Source organism: Dermacentor variabilis, chromosome 5, assembly GCF_050947875.1.
Source record: "Dermacentor variabilis isolate Ectoservices chromosome 5, ASM5094787v1, whole genome shotgun sequence".
Classification (NCBI taxonomy): Eukaryota; Metazoa; Arthropoda; class Arachnida; order Ixodida; family Ixodidae; genus Dermacentor; species Dermacentor variabilis.
The window spans coordinates 133,939,183-133,955,306 of NC_134572.1; positions in this window are offsets into that span (position 1 = coordinate 133,939,183).

A 16,124-nucleotide genomic window follows, 5' to 3' on the forward strand; every position below is an offset into this window, starting at 1 on the left:
TGTTTTCGTGACTGCTGCGTGAGCACAACTGGAAGCGACCATGGCTTCAGATAGATAATGCGGCCCGTGTCCGAAGTTGAATGAGTGCGTAAGGCTACCACGAACTACATTAGCAACTGAGACAGAGCGATAAAGTTTATTGCTTTAAAAATCCAGATCCAGGTGGGCAAGTAGGGCAAGGAAAGGGAGAACGGAGGGCATAGTTCGTATCCAGGCCAAGGAGATGAGCTCGGGTCAGTTGGGCTCACCCAGAGTGCGTCGTGGAATGAGTCCACCAATCCCTCATTGAAGGTCACAGGGCTTTCAGCCAGAAAGCTGGTCAAAACTGACCTGCGGTGCCGTGTAGGCAGCTGGGCAATCTCACAAGACGCGATAATTGACAGGGAAGCTGCCGCTGCTTGCGTAAATCGGAGGTACTCTTTCGCCGTATAGGGAGGAGGAGGGAAGTAGAAGGCAGGGAGGTTAACCAGAATAACGTCCAGTTGGCTACCCTACACCAGGGGAATGGGAAAGGGGAAATAAAGATCACATGGAGAGAGAGGAGGGAAGGAAAGAAGGAAATTGCGGTGAGCTCGCTGATGCCTGTGGTCTTGCAGAAATTGCATCAATAGTCACAGATGGTCTCACAAACCCGTCGTCCTTAAGAAGCACAAAAGCGCCTTCACCGCTTTTTGTGCCGACGGGCGATGGGGGCGGTGTTCCAGCAGTACCTGCACAGAAAGCGGCCGATTGTCCAGTTTTTGGAAAGCTTTGGCAAGTTCTTGTATCTCTGGGGCATATCGTGGACAGTGGCACAGCAGGTGGTCGATGTTTTCTTCGGTCCCACGGACATCGCATGCTGCAATGTCAGTCACTCCAATTAATGTAGAGTATGCCTTTGTGAAGGCAACTCGTAACCAAAGGCGACAGAGAGGCGTAGCTTCACGTCGAGGAAGTCCCAGTGGAGGTCGGAGTTGCAGGGAGGGGTTTAGTCGGTGCAGTCGTGTAAGTCGTAAGTTTGGCGAGTTCCACTCCGACACTGTGAGACTGCGTGCCAGGTGTCGAAGCTGCCTTGCAGCGTCTGTCCTCGAAAGTGGAATTGGAACGCTGTGCTCTTCTTGATGTGCTGTGCGAGCAGCGTTATCGGCGGAATCATTGCCACTGATCCCACAATGGCCAGGTAGGTACCCATTGAAAAACGACCTTGTGACCTTTTTGTTGGACGTGATGGTAAAGTTTCACGATTTCGTATGTCAATTGGTCATGACATCCGTGTCGGAGAAATCACTGCGTGCACTGTAATGCCGGTTTTGAATCGCAGAACACAGCCAGCCCATTTTCTAGGTCTTTCAGAATCAATGAATTCCAGTGCTCGACGCAGGGCCGTTAGTTCTGCCGCCATTGAGGTCGTGACATGCGATGTCTTGAACCGCAGTGTCATTCCTCGCGTTGGTATAACCACGGCACCACCAGAACTGCACGACGTAGACTATCCATCGGTATAGATGTGCACGTGGTCGCCGTCCTTTTCATGCAAAAGAAGCAAGCTCAGCTGTTTTAGAGCAGGGGCCGGTAGATCTGTCTTCTTCTGTAGTCCTGAAATCATTATATGTACTTGTGGACGGCTCAAACACGGCCGCATATATGTGGCTTAGTACATTCGAGGTAATGCCTGGGAGTGGGTTCGTGCCTTTTGACGCGTAGAGGTGTGAGGTGGGTTTGGATAAACCCTCCCCTGCGTTTAAGTACATGCTTTAAACACTGCAAGACTAAGCGCAACGAATCCACACGCTGTCAAACCAAGCTGTTAGGCTAGCCACACCGGGTATCGAACACATGCTCCTCCCTATCAGATTTTATAATTCCACTGATAACTCCGTAACAAGCGCACGTAACATTTCCATTCTCATGGGGTGCGCGAACAGCTTCAACCCAGTTGAGCTCACTTGTCTTTTTCTGCTTCAGGCCTATGTTGCATGTTTTTTTTTTTTTTTAACCAAGGTGCTAACACCGCTCATAGAACGCACCTCTGTTCTCTCGCGCCAAGCATGCAGTATTTCAGAAAGGAGAACAGTGCGGACGACATCGAAAGAAAGCAGTGTCGAGCCGCCGAGGCGAGTCACACGCAGGCAGTGGTGCAGCACGAAGCAGCAAAGCGCACGCACGGCGAGCGACCTGTCGGGGAGAAATTCCTGCACAAGACCTCGCTGATCGTGAGGAGCGTGTGTGAAGATGCAGAAGTCCATCGCGGGCCTCCACCACCACTTTCGCGTACATTATTTACTACTTTCGCGAAGGCCCCGCACGCGGGCACGAGCTTTCGCTTTTGAAAACCGCCGCGCGCTGAATAGAAAGTGGGGGGAGTTTGGCCGGCTCAATTCGTTTCCATATTCTTTTTTTTTTCTTCAGTGTTTACACTTTTTGTGCTTTCATTCTTTAGTGAACAGTGACGCGGATGTGCCTCTACCCGTACAACGTAGTTGGACTCCTACACTTGGTACTTTTCTTTTCTTCTTCTTCTTTTTAATGCCCGCTTCTTTTACGTTAAACTCCCCTTGGAAGCGGCAGGCATCCAGGCTGGCTCTTCAAAAGTTTGCTGCGCAGCGTCCTCGGAGACTACAAATCGATGAGTCATGCATTTTACATCGCCCGGATCTTCTTCTTATTGCCTCACCTCTGCTTTTCTACATAGTTTCTTTATTGCGACTCGGGCATCTGAGAATAATGTGAAAGAAGCAAAAAGGTCACTAGATGCGCTAGGAAAACGAAAAGCGGCCCCGACGCGCGAAACGCCTTGTGCATTGAATATATTTGCCCGGGGCCCCAAAACATGGCCGTTTCTATGGAGCTTATCGCGTTCCCCCCGAAGAAGCTTCTTTCTTTGTGCGGAAAGCCAAGTCCCGTATCAATGTTCTTTTGTTATTAAATACCGCGTTGCAACTCGTAAGGACTTGCGCTCACCACGACAAACATTACCGTTTGTTCTTTTGGGGCGGTGCGTATCCAGAAAAAGGTTTCAAAAGCCGTTTCCCAGGCAACTTTTGTTCGCTTATACATTCGAATAACGGAGTCACCTGAATGTTTTAGCTACATACGATAATCGCCATTCCATGAGAAGCTCTAGCTAAAATTGTAAATGTCGCAACTATACTTTGTTAACCGTATTCTGAATTATCGTGCTTCCCTTATCTTGTCTTCACCTTGCTTGGTAACCATTTTTATCGTCGCGTTAGCCCAGAGGGCATCGGAAACGAATAAAACAAACACCTTTTAGTTCGTCAGACGAGCTTGTGGATGTAACTTGCAAACATCTATTAATGATCTAAGCTGTAGAGCAGAGCTTTTACGAAAGAGGTACTTTACGAGAGTTATTGCGAGCTACGAGATCAACGGAAAGAAAACTAATACCTGCGACTGCTCGGGGTAATTCGTAAACATTTACTCGGCGTGTGAGAATGAGGAGGAGGGGAGAAAGAAGGCTGGTAAGAGAAGTCGGGAGGAACATCTCACGACACGCGCATTCCTCGGGCAACTTTTCGGTCGCGATGAATAGCGCGTTTCTGGTAAAGGCACGCTTTCCGCCCAGAAGCCGCATGGCAGCGCGAGAGCGCCAGAACCGGGAAACGCATAAGGCACATATCCTCCTCCGAGTAGCTAGTTCGGGGTTCTGCGGCTCCCGGCGGAGTATGTTTGCCCGTGCGGCGTTTCTGGGCGACACAGTTTGCTGCGAAGGCAAAGCCTCACTAATTGCTCCGAACGGACTTTGCGAGACAAACGACGCCGGATGGCTGGGTGCTGCGTCTGTCTTCTTCTTTTTTTCTTTTTTTTTTTACTCACCCCTCTCCTCCCCACCTTTATATGAACTTGCGTCCCTCCCCCTTTTTTATCCTTCCTCGTGCTTTCTTTCAACGCACCCCTCTTTCGCTTTCTCTCTCTCTCTCTCTCTCTCTCTCTCTCTCTCTCTCTATTCTCTCTGTCGCCCTCAGTATCACCAGCGCGCGCACAGCCAGGCAGCACCAGCGCGCGCCGATTCTGAGACGCCGGTGTGCGCGCCCGCAGTTCAGCGGGCGCTTCTAAAATATGAATGGTCTTCTCACGCGCCTCGGCAGACCTTAATGATTGCGCCCATTATCCCGCAGCAGCAGCGATGCTAGCGCGCTCCGCTTTGCGAGCACACACAGACGGCAGTGTTTCTGCTTGCTGCTTGCAGAAGAGCATATATACCCGGTGGTGCTGACTCTATAGGTGCCTACATGGCGCGTTCCGAATGAGAGAGAGAGAGAGGGGGGAACGGTGCGCCGGCAAGAGGGGAGGGCAGATAGAACCGAGCTGTACGCGAACTTCACTGCTAAGAGAACTCGGCTGCGCACGCCACGCGCATATCGTGTGCGATGACCACGGGATCCCGGAATTTGCACCCACCTCATCTGTTGTCATTCTTATTTTAATTCGTATTTGGCATGTACTGCAATAGCCTGAAGTTGCCGGCACACAATGTCGCCGAGCTAGGAGGGAAAAGAAGTGTTCTTTGTGCACATCGGAGTTCGTGAAGACGTTTGTCCAGTTTGCGCGTGCGTGCGTGCGTGCGTGCGTGGCAATTCCTGTTTGAGAGACATTGAATCAAGTCTAATTTAATTGGATGGCCCAGCAGATAAAACAAGGCTTTGTGAGATCTAGCACATATGTACAAAAAAAACTCTTGCTGTTTTTTGTCATCATTTGTTTATATATGGTTCTCTATGTCTAGTTAAGGTAAGTTTTTGTAATTATTTGGAAGGCGTTACATTTCTGCAGTAGTTACTATCGATTGTTTACCTGATAAGATTTTTCAGCAACTATTTTTCATTCTTTTTTGTTTCTGTGTATGCTGCGTGCACAAATTTTTGCTACATTATAGTGGTTAACTTTGACGTAGTCGTTGCTTTCTGAGTATAGTGTATGTGTCAGTATAATTACTACTTAAAGATGAAGATGTAAGTTTCGCAACATCAATTAGGGACAATAGACTCTCGTAAATGCAGAAAAAAAAACAGAATAGAATGTCTACGCCGCAGACACAGAAACATGCGCACCTGATTTTCCAATCGCCCTGTTCATGTGGGTAGTACCCTGTAGATGCTCCAAGATAATGTACTCGGGTACAAGCTGGTGTTGTGTTTGCTACACATGATTTTCCTTGGCGTAACGTATGCAACGGGAAACAGAGAAATAGCACAGAGAAACAGCATAGACAAATAAGCTTCGTCTTCCCTACACACGAAGGGAGCACGTTAATATGGGAAAAGAATAACTGTTCAAATATCTTCCTACGTAATGCAAAACTTGCTTATGAGAGCCTTGCTATGCGAAAGTTAACATCATTGGCAGGAGGTGAGGCCGCACTGCGAGGGAGGTGATGGAAGCGTTTCAAACCATAAAAGGTCCGGTTGTGTAGGAAATACATCTTTCATGGTGCATATATACATTTAAGCCTCTCCTGATGGACAGCTGTCATGACAGAGTTTACAGTGTTATAGCGGTGGGTATTACACCCAAGCCGGAAGGCTACCCGGCTGTGTTCCATGGATTTGTCATTAAACAGCTAGTTGTATATACATGGTCGCTTGTCCGTCTCTTCTCATTTGTATGTTTCGTTTTGCTTTCATTGCTGCGCCACGTTGAGTAATGTACTGCAGTCTGCAGATCCAAGATGAGATGTGCTACAGACTTATGGTCTGATCACTTTGTACAATTTGACAAGAAAAGAGCGGGGTCATTAAGTTGCTTGCGAACCGAGCCACCCAACTTCCGTACCGTACGCGAAAAGGCTGCGGAGGAAGGCTGGGACGCCATAAAGGGCGCGCCCGTAATTAGAGCAGATTTGTCCGTTCCCTTGTTGGCGAGACCGAGAAACGGGCGGGTCGCCGACGGAAGCCATTGTCCGGGCCACAAAGACCGCGCGCTCCGCTGTGGGAGCGGCAGAAATTGACTTGACTAGCCTGATAACAAAGGCCAGGGCTGGGGAAAGCCCTGTCCACGTCTAGCGCCAGGCCGGCTCGCAAGCGGTCAGGGCTCAGTGCGCCCTGATGACAGCGCCAACTAAGAGAACAGGGCGTAAGGTCATTTAGCGTGAAACAATATACCTCGTTCTTATGCTAGGCGACCACGCTAACTTCGTGGTTGGGTAGACGTCTTGGCACGCAGGCGTTGGAGCCCGCGTAGCCTGAAAGTGTCTTGTCCAGCACCTTGTGCGATGGTTATTACACTAAACCTTCTTTTGCGTGGCTGTTTGTGGGAGTACATACTCATATGGAAATGGTCATGACCTTCAGGTTTCCTGTATGTTTCCTTCTTGCGCCCGTTGCGGCCTTTTGTTTCCTTGTCCTTTATGTGGGCTTCAAGAAACATACTTTGTGTGTACCCCATCTTTACTCGTCCTTTTGTGTAACTCGAGGAAACAACCTTAATCTGTCCTCTAGGATGTCTCCTTTATGTTTACGGTAGGATATTACCTGGGTGTGCACTCTGTATCACCTGACTGCGTACTCCATCGAGTGCATGTCCAGGTAACATATAGTGTATACAGGGAATATCAGTTGACACATGCTACAGATAGATCATCTGCCTGTAAGATGTATTAACTATTGATACATCTAGGTGGGGAAAAGGGAGGGAGGGACGCCTGCCACCCTCCACTTTTTAGCAGCATCCGATGCACAGACAGCCAGACGCCATCAACAGTACAGACATTAAAGTCTCAAGGAGCGAATTAACTCAGACGACTAATAACGATCGCGCGGCTGCTGGAGAAGTGGTCGCACGACGTGCCGTGGTCGCAGTCTTGCGCTACACGAAGCGAAAAAGAGGCGGACGCCTCCGAGGCCCCGATCCGCCGCATTGCTGCCAGCGTATGTGAATGTACAAACTACCAATTAAGTAGCTGCCCGCGGTATTAGTTTGGCTTCATAATAGCCTCATTACATGTAAATATTTAATATGTGCGTTACGATTGCCTCTGCAGTTACGTGTAAATATCGAACATGTACTATCTTAACGTCTCTTCATACGTTTTTCAGTGTATATATTGTTTTGATCATCTGCGTTAACGTTTCGCGTGTACATTGTATAAGTGTATTCATGTCTTATTCATTTGTTAAGGTGACAACTGACGCAGTTTCGAGCAGCACCTCGTTTTACTTCTTGTGCATTGTACCTATTTATGGCCCTAAATTTGTTTTCTCAGTCAGTTTTGTATTTTCTCTCTGATTTTCACTTGACTAATATATTTGGTATCTTGTTTTACTTGTGTATTTTGCGAGACGTCGTGCTTTTGTAACGCGCAAAGCTCGCATTTTTTCATGTATCCGTTCCCCCTATGTAATACCCCTTCGGGGGCTATTAGGGGTATTATGAAATAAATAAATAAATATTACGCTCGTAGCATTTCTTTGCAGCCGTCAGCGGGAAAAGCAAGCGCTGCCACCACGAAAGCTGAACTGGAGCTGCTGCTAACTTTCAGCACAGCTAGTTCTAAAGAAGGTATGAAACGGGATACTTATAACGTTTCAGATACTCAAACATGAGAAGAAAGAAATACGAATTGTTAACATTGGGAGTCGAACCCACGGGTAATGTGTGTGAGGTCAGAGAAGCTATCACTGCTCCAACTCAAACCTCGGTTTACAAAGGACTTTTTGACATGTTGCTGTAAGTCCGCTCAATTCCATTCGCAACCCTTCTTCGTTCATTTTTTTGGACCTCGGCCTGTTAAGATACGTTTCCTCTACTACTCTACGCAAATTGCACAGAAAATATCATCATCATCATCATCATCATCATCATCATCATCATCATCATCCGCCTTTCTCAAGTCCACTGCAGGACGAAAGCCTCTCCCTGCGATCTCCGATTACCCCTATTCAGCGCCAACCTATTCCAACTAGTGTCCTCGAATTTCCTAACTTCACCGACCTAGACTTCTGCTTTCCTCGCCTGCGTTTTCCTTCTCTTGGTAACCATTCTGTAGCCCTAATGTTCCAACGGTTATCTAACCTGCGCATTACATGAACTGCCAAGCGCCATCTTTTTCTTTTAATGTCAATTAGAATACCGGCTATACCCGTTTGCTCTCTGATCCGAACAGTTCTCTTTCTATCTTCCAAGGTTATGCCTAGCATTCTTCGTTCCATCGCTCTTTGTGCAATCCTTAATTTGTTTTTAAGAGGAAGCTTTAGCTGGAGTGCTCCTATCTAAATACATGTAAAAGGAGAATTCGTTTTTTTCGGTAACCACTGCACCAAATTTGACGGTTTGTTGCATTTAAAAGACAAACTTAAAATCTAGTGACTGTTGGTTTCGAATTTTTGAGTTAGGTCGTCAATTTTTTGTTAAAAATTGGCAAAAATCGAAAATTTTCTAAAAACGAAACTATCAAGTTTACAACTCCGTAACTCAACCACTAAAACTGATAATACAATTCTGTGAATTGCATCTAATAGTACATCTAAAGCGGACAAAATTGATATGTTACACATAAATATAAAAGAATTTAATCATAGGGAAGTAAAACTTTTGCAATACCATTGTAACCAACGTAACACATTCACGTAAGATGTAAAATGACATATTGAATTTGTCCGCTTTGAATGATCTAATGGATGCCGTTTACAGAACCGCGATATCAGTTCTTGATGCAGAGCTATGAATTTGTAAACTTCGTGCTTCTATTTTTTTCAAGCGGTTAAATATTTGAAAAACGTTTTAAGAAAATTGAAGCCCTAAATCGAAATTCCGCTTCCAACAGTCACTAGAATTTAACTTTCTCTTTCAAATGCAACAAATTTCATCAATATCGGTCCAGGGGTTACCTCATAAAAACGTTTTTGCGTTTTACATGTATTTGAATAGGCCGCGTCGGAGTTGGGGCCGAGCTAAAGCTTCCTCTTAAGCTTCTTTGTCTATCTCCAAGTATCTACCCCATATGTCAGCATCGGTAAAATGCACTGGTTGTACATCTTCCTTTTCAATTATAATGGTAAGCTTCCAGTCAGAAGCTGATGATGTTTGCCGTAAGCGCTGCAACCCATTTTTATTCTTCTGTGAATTTCGTTCTCTTGACCAGGGTTTCCTGTGACTAATTGACCTAGGTGAACGTACTCCTTCACTGACTCTAGAGGCTGACTGGCGATCCTGAATTCTTGTCCCCTTGCCCGGCTATTGATCATTATCTTTGTCTGCTGCACATTAATCTTCAACCCCACTCTTACACTCTCTCGGTTAAGGTCCTCAATCATTTCTTGTAACTTCTCTGCAGTGTTGCTGAATAGAACAATGTCATCTGCCTACCGAATATTGCTGAGAAATTCGCCGTCGATCCTTACTCCTAAGCCTTCCCAGTTTATTAGCTTGGATACTTCTTCCAAGCACGCAGTAAATTTCACTGGAGAAATTGTTCGTCCTTGTCAGACGCCTTTCTTTATAGGTACTTTCCTACTTTTCTTGTGTAGAGTTAAGGTAGCTGTGGAATATCTGTAGATATATTGCAAGATATTTACATAAGTGGTCAGTACTCTTTGAATACCTACTGCCTCTATGACTGCTGTCATCTCTACTGAATCAAATGCCTTTTTCGTAATCTATGGAAGCCATATAGAGAGGCTTATTGTACTATGTGGATTTCTCGAGTAGCTGATTAATTACATGAATGTGATCCATTGTAGAGTATGCCTTCCTGAAGCCAGCCTGTTCCCTTCGTTGACTAAAGTCCACTGTTGCCCTTATTCTATTGGAGATTATTTTGGTGAATATTTTATGTAATATTTGGAGTAAGCTAATGGACCTATAATTTTTCAATTCTTTAATGTCTACCTTTTTGTGGATTAGTATAATGTTTGCATTCTTTCAGTTTTCTGGGACCCTTGAAATCGATAGACACTTCGTAAAGGGAGCCGCCAGTTTTTCAAGCATTATGTCTCCTCCAGCTTTGATTAAATCGACTGTTATTCCATCTTCTCCTGCCGCTTTTCCTTTTCATGTCTTGCAAGGTGCGTCTCACCTCATCAAAAGTTATAGGAGGCGTTTCTGTATCGTGTTGATTACTGCTTCGAATGGAGCCATCGTAGCTCCTCTGGGTACTGTACAGGCCAGTACAGAATTCTTCCACTGCTTTTACTATACCTTCGAGATTGCTGATGATATTACCCTACTTATCTTTCAGTGCATACATCTTGCTTCGTCCTATGCCAAGTTTCCTTCTCACTCATTTCATACGGCGCCCATTATTTACGGCTTCCTCAACAATTCTCACGTTATGATTTCGAATATCCCTTATTTTTGTCTCGTTGATCAGGTTTGACAGATCCGCGAATTCTATCTTATCTCTTGAGTTGGACACTTTCATTCTGTGCCATTTCTTTAATCGGTCCTTTGTTACTTGGGAGAGCTTGCTACCGGTTGCCTTGGTGCCTTACCTCCTACTTCAATTGCTGCCTCTGAAGCCAGCCTAATTGCGCTTTCATTCGTTACCTTTATGTCATCTTCATCTTTTTGTTCTAAGGCTTCAAATTTGTTTGCAAGTACCAGCTTGAATTTGTCTGCTTTTAGCCTTACTGCCTCTAGGTTGGAGTTTTTCTTCTTGACCAATTTTACTCTTTTTCTCCTCAAATTGAGGTGAATCCTAGCCCTAACTAAACTATGATCACAGCACTTTACCCTACCTAACACTTCTACATCCTGCACTATGCTGGAATCAGCAGAAAGCATGAAATCAATTTCATTTCTTGTTTCACCATTATGGCTTTTCCAGGTCCACTTTCTGTTCCTACGCTTCCTGAAAAAGGTGTTCATTATTCGAAGCTTACTCCTTTTTGCGAATGCTACCAACATCTATCCTCTAGCATTCCTAGAATCGACGCCGTAGTTGCCAATTGCTTGTTCACCAGCCTGCTTTTTTACCACTTATGCATTGAAGTCACCCATGACTACAGTATACAGAATTTGCACTTTTTTCATCGCTAATTCAACATCTTCATAAAACTGCTCTACTTCATCATCGTGACTGGATGTTGGAACGTAGGCTTCTGCCGTCTTTAATCTATACCTCTTATTAAGTTTGATTACGACTACTGCTACCCTCTCATTAATGCTGTAGAATTCGTCAATGTTGCCCGTTATGTCCTAATGGATTAGGAATCGTTACCCGTATAGCTTCTTATCTGGGAGACCTCTGTAGCGGAGGACATGGCCGTTAGTCAGCACTGTATAAGCCTCACGAGTTCTAATCTCACTAAGGCCGATGATATCCCAAACAATGTCTGATACTTTCTCAGAGTCCTGCTAAGCTGCCCTCTAACAAATGTAGAACCTGCGGTCGCTGCTAAAGGTGTTCTTATATTCAAAACTGCATCTGATGGCTGTGTTGACGTTAACGGGGGTCGAAGAGAAGTACGGCAGCGCGGATTCCATGGAGCATGGAGCGTGGTAGGAGAATAGCACACTTGTTTCATTTCGGCGGAAGCTGCATTTGCCGTATAGCTAGCCAGCCTTCGCGACGTTTTCTCGTCTTTGTTTCCTAAGCTACGAGGAAATATGGTCCTACCGATTCAAGATGATGTGACATGTTCCCGAAAACACGACACTTGGCGCCATACGGAGCGTGTATATGGTCGGTGATCAGTAATCTGAGCTCGGGGAGTCTCGTACCTATTCGTAGGCCGTCCGCCATTGCAAACAGACGGAACTGTACGCTGATTGGCTCGTGTCCACCGGCAGAAGTTCGCACATGGTTCGCCTAAAACTTCTGCATATGCTTTAAAAATACAGAGCATACCCAAACATCTTAAACTCAAAAAGCAGTGTTGAAATACCTGCCTTCCTTCCAGGTACGACTTCCCCCGGGGTAAAAAATTAAATCTCGAAGGCCGTGCGTTTTGCAAACTGCATGCTCCAGGAGCGAATGTAGATCTCAGGGGCTACATTCACTTCGTTAACCGCAGTGTGGCGCTGCCGCAGTGTGACGTTTATGCCAGGCAAAATTACTGTGTTTTATTCCTGTTATTCTTCCCGTCTTTAACTGTTTGAGCTGGGCCATGCACCTTTGGGTGGGCATGAGTGCTGGTGGCAGTAAGACGGTAGTTGAATTATGTATTGGAAGTGCCTGGTCGAAATGGGATCCGTATCGTGTGCATTAAGCACCACAACACCTCTCGACTCGCCTAGCGCTATTAGTTCACCAAGTGTTTCGTGTGATACTTTAGTGTCTAAGGTGTACTACAGCGCCCGTCCGAGGTGCCTTTGTTCTCGCCTCTCCGCGTTCTTTCGTGAAGAACCTGGTACTGTGGCTTCGAATCATTATGCGCGGAAGAATTTGTTGAAAGCTGTGCTTTCGTGTGCTGGACTTCGTCGGCAGTTAGACAATGTTTGCGCCGGAAAGAGCGTCGTTGCCGCGGTGCCTTCGAGACGAAGGAGCGTTTGCTGACATCACATGTTGCAAGGTAAGATGTACAACTCGATGTAAGGTTCGATGCTTGCCGCTCTTACCACCCACTGTTGACTTCCAGCTGTTCCAGTTATTAACGTGGGCGTAGTGTCAGTCTCAGCATTGAGGAAAAGCTAAAAGAACAGCGCTGGAAAAGGCATCGCTACGAAATCGCGGTCTAGCTTTCAAAACGCTGTTCATGTACTCAAGAATTTTCTTCTTAATCCGTTGCTCTTTTGGTTTACTGCATATTGAAGTTTTGGTTATAATTTTCCTGGTTGTCTGATGTTGCTGCCGATTTTATTCGCGCCTGAATATTGCGATATAGAAGCGTAACCACTTCCATATAACTACGAGACATTTGTACAAACAGACAGATTGGTGTAGCTGACTGTGTGATGCACTTTCTTCAATTCCACATGGCACTACAAATCACACGTTTGCAGCTTCGCATCGGAATAACTTAAACCGTTCTTACTGTGAAGGCTTTGCGGATTCTGGAAGCATGCCTACATCCTGTGGGAACCTGCTGCACTGCTAGATACTGAACTGCACTACGATATACCTGACCTGCATGCTTTTACAGGGTGTGTGGAAAACTGTTTCTGCACTGTTAGCTGTAGAATATGTTTGTGCAATACGCAGTCATTTAATATATGTGCCAGTTTGAGGATTTCTAGTAGCAAACCACTTGCACTGTATATTTTGGTCATCTGGAGTAACCTAAGTTGAATCAACTTACCTAATGTAGTCTCCTCTGAGATAAATGTGAACGGGGGCTTGGGTAACTATGCATGATATACTCCATACAGGCTGCATACTAATCTAGACATTGTCTTTTTATGAGCCACCCGCGAAAAGCAGAAGGCTTTGGTTACCTATATTATCATGCAGTCCTGTGGAGCTTACTCCTCTCACTAAAACCTACGCACGCCTACGCTCTTCCCTCACAATTATTTATTGCATACCATACATCTCCAAAAAATACAAGCATACAAAGAATAAAATTTGTAGCTGTATTAGGTAGCTGCCGAACACCTAGTCACAGTATGCGTGTTCAATTCTTCAGACAAACAACAAACCATTAACCTTATAATGTGACAAGTTTAATATGTGTCCCAAATACTAGTTGGCTTCAGGTTGGAAGCTGATCTCCTCTATATAACACATAAGTTTGAGGTGGTGATAACGTGGTATAGAAAAGTGCTGAATCATGCAACAGTTAGCCGAGTACAATACTGGCGGAATCAGGGTGTAGACGAGCCGTATGTAAAAATACTGAAAGATATCTATAGTGGCTCCACAGCATCCGTAGTCCTCCATGAAGAAAGCAACAAAATCCCAATAAAGAAAGGCGTTAGGCAGGGAGATACGATCTCTCCAATGCTATTCACAGCGTGTTTACAGGAGGTATTCAGAGACCTGGAGTGGCAAGAATTGGGGATAAGAGTTAATGGAGAATACCTTAGTAACTTGCGATTCGCTGATGATATTGCCTTGCTTAGTAACTCAGGGGACCAACTGCAATGCATGCTCACTGACTTGGAAAGGCAAAGCCGAAGGGTGGGTCTAAAATTAATCTGCAGAAAACTAAAGTAATGTTTAACAGTCTCGGAAGAGAACAGCAGATTACGATAGGTAGTGAGGCACTGGAGGTGGTCTACTTAGGACAGATAGTGACTGCGGATCCGGATCATGAGACTGAAATAATCAGAAGAATAAGAATGGGCTGGGGTGCGTTTGGCAGGCATTCTCAGGTCATCAACAGCTGATTGCCATTATCCCTCAAGAGAAAAGTTTATAGCAGCTGTGTCTTACCAGTACTCACGTACGGGGCAGAAACCTGGAGGCTTACGAAAAGGGTTCTACTTAAATTGAGGACGACGCAACGAGCTATGGAAAGAAGAATGATAGGTGTAACGTTAAGGGATAAGAAAAGGACAGATTGGGTGAGGGAACAAACGCGAGTTAATTATATCTTAGTTGAAATCAAGAAAAAGAAATGGGGGGCATGGGCAGGACACGTAATGAGGAGGGAAGATAACCGATGGTCATTAAGAGTTACGGAATGGATTCCAAGTTAAGGGAAGCGTAGCAGAGGGCGGCAGGAAGTTAGGTGGGCGGATGAGATTAAGAAGTTTGCAGGCACAACATGGCCACAATTAGTACATGACCGGGGTAGTTGGAGAAGTATAGGAGAGGCCTTTGCCCTGCAGTGGGCGTAACCAGGCTGCTGCTGCTGCTACTGCTGCTGCTGATTATTATTATTATTATTATTATTATTATTATTATTATTATTATTATTATTATTATTATTATTATTATTATTATTATTATTATTATTATTATTATTATTATTATTATTATTATTATTATTATTATTATTACTGGCAAGTCGTACCATGGCAGTACAGCTGAAAGCGGAGCATTCTCTGTTACATTGCAATTTTTATTCGCCGTTTCACTGCACTTGTTCAGTCTTCCTCTTGTTCAAGCTTGTCCTCCGCTGTCACTTATCTCAAATTCGGCGAATTCTTTTTACCTTCTCTTTCTTATTACTTATCAACTATCTAATACACATTCCCGTTGCACGGTACCAATGGTGACTACTGCCTAGAAATGACGCAAGCATATGTGGTTTGTGTACGATAAGCTTACCACCTCAGATTTCTGACATGTTACAAGGAGTCGAGCCATACCGCACTTGCTGCAAATTTTGAAATTGTCGCTTTTTGATATATTGTTATTATTTGTAGCACTCTCAGTGAATTACAGTCTTGTACTGTGAATAATACGCTCTCGACGGTCGTACAAAAAGGTATTCTACCACGTAATGACATGGTTTAGACAAAAAGTGTCCTTAAGCAATGCTCTCACACAAAAATTGTACCACAGTGTCGTATGGCTCAAGACCCACTCATAATCAAATTTCTGTCCTTCAAGCGCTATAGCTTTTTAAACTCGACTGTATGCGCCAACCTCTGGCTTTTTAACCACTAGTCCTGTGGTGACAGACTTCTGGTTTGGTAAAGTAAGCGTTCCACTGGGTCTTAACATGTCTGGTTGATTCCAGTGCATTCTTGATTGTTGCTCCAATCGTGGCAGCTTGAAGGCCAACAGTTTCAGTCCCAGTCTCAGCTGAAGACGTGGACGCAGTGGTTGTTTCTCTTGATGAGGGGTCTTTATGTCACTAGGCAATTTTGGCTTCAACCGGTGCTCGTTCTGACTGTGGTGGGTAAGAGATGAAATGAGAGCTCATGGCACGTTCGGCAGTGAGATTGTTTGTCTGACATCCTATTTAATAGTTTGTTATCTGTAGCACATTTCCATAAAACTGGCCTAACAATTGTACAAGGCCAGCGGTCAAGGAGCATACAATTTCGGAGGGCTAAAATTCCAAGTTTTTCTTACTAAGGAAAGCGCTGTTCGAGTTTTGCAGAGAGTTCGGCATACCTTTGGCGGCAGCTTATTGAGAAACCCTGATGAAAGCGCGCCGGCTCCGCTGTGGGCGGCTACTGCCTCATGTTTGCATGGTTGTTGAGACAGGTAGAGGCGTCTAATATATTTCTGCTGTTCCAGTTAAGCAACTGCTGTGCACGCCTCCTCCGTTGTGTTGCATTTGTGCAAATATTTACGCTTCGTGCCTTCAGGCCAGGAAATTCATGTCAGTAACGTCTCTTACGCGGTTTGT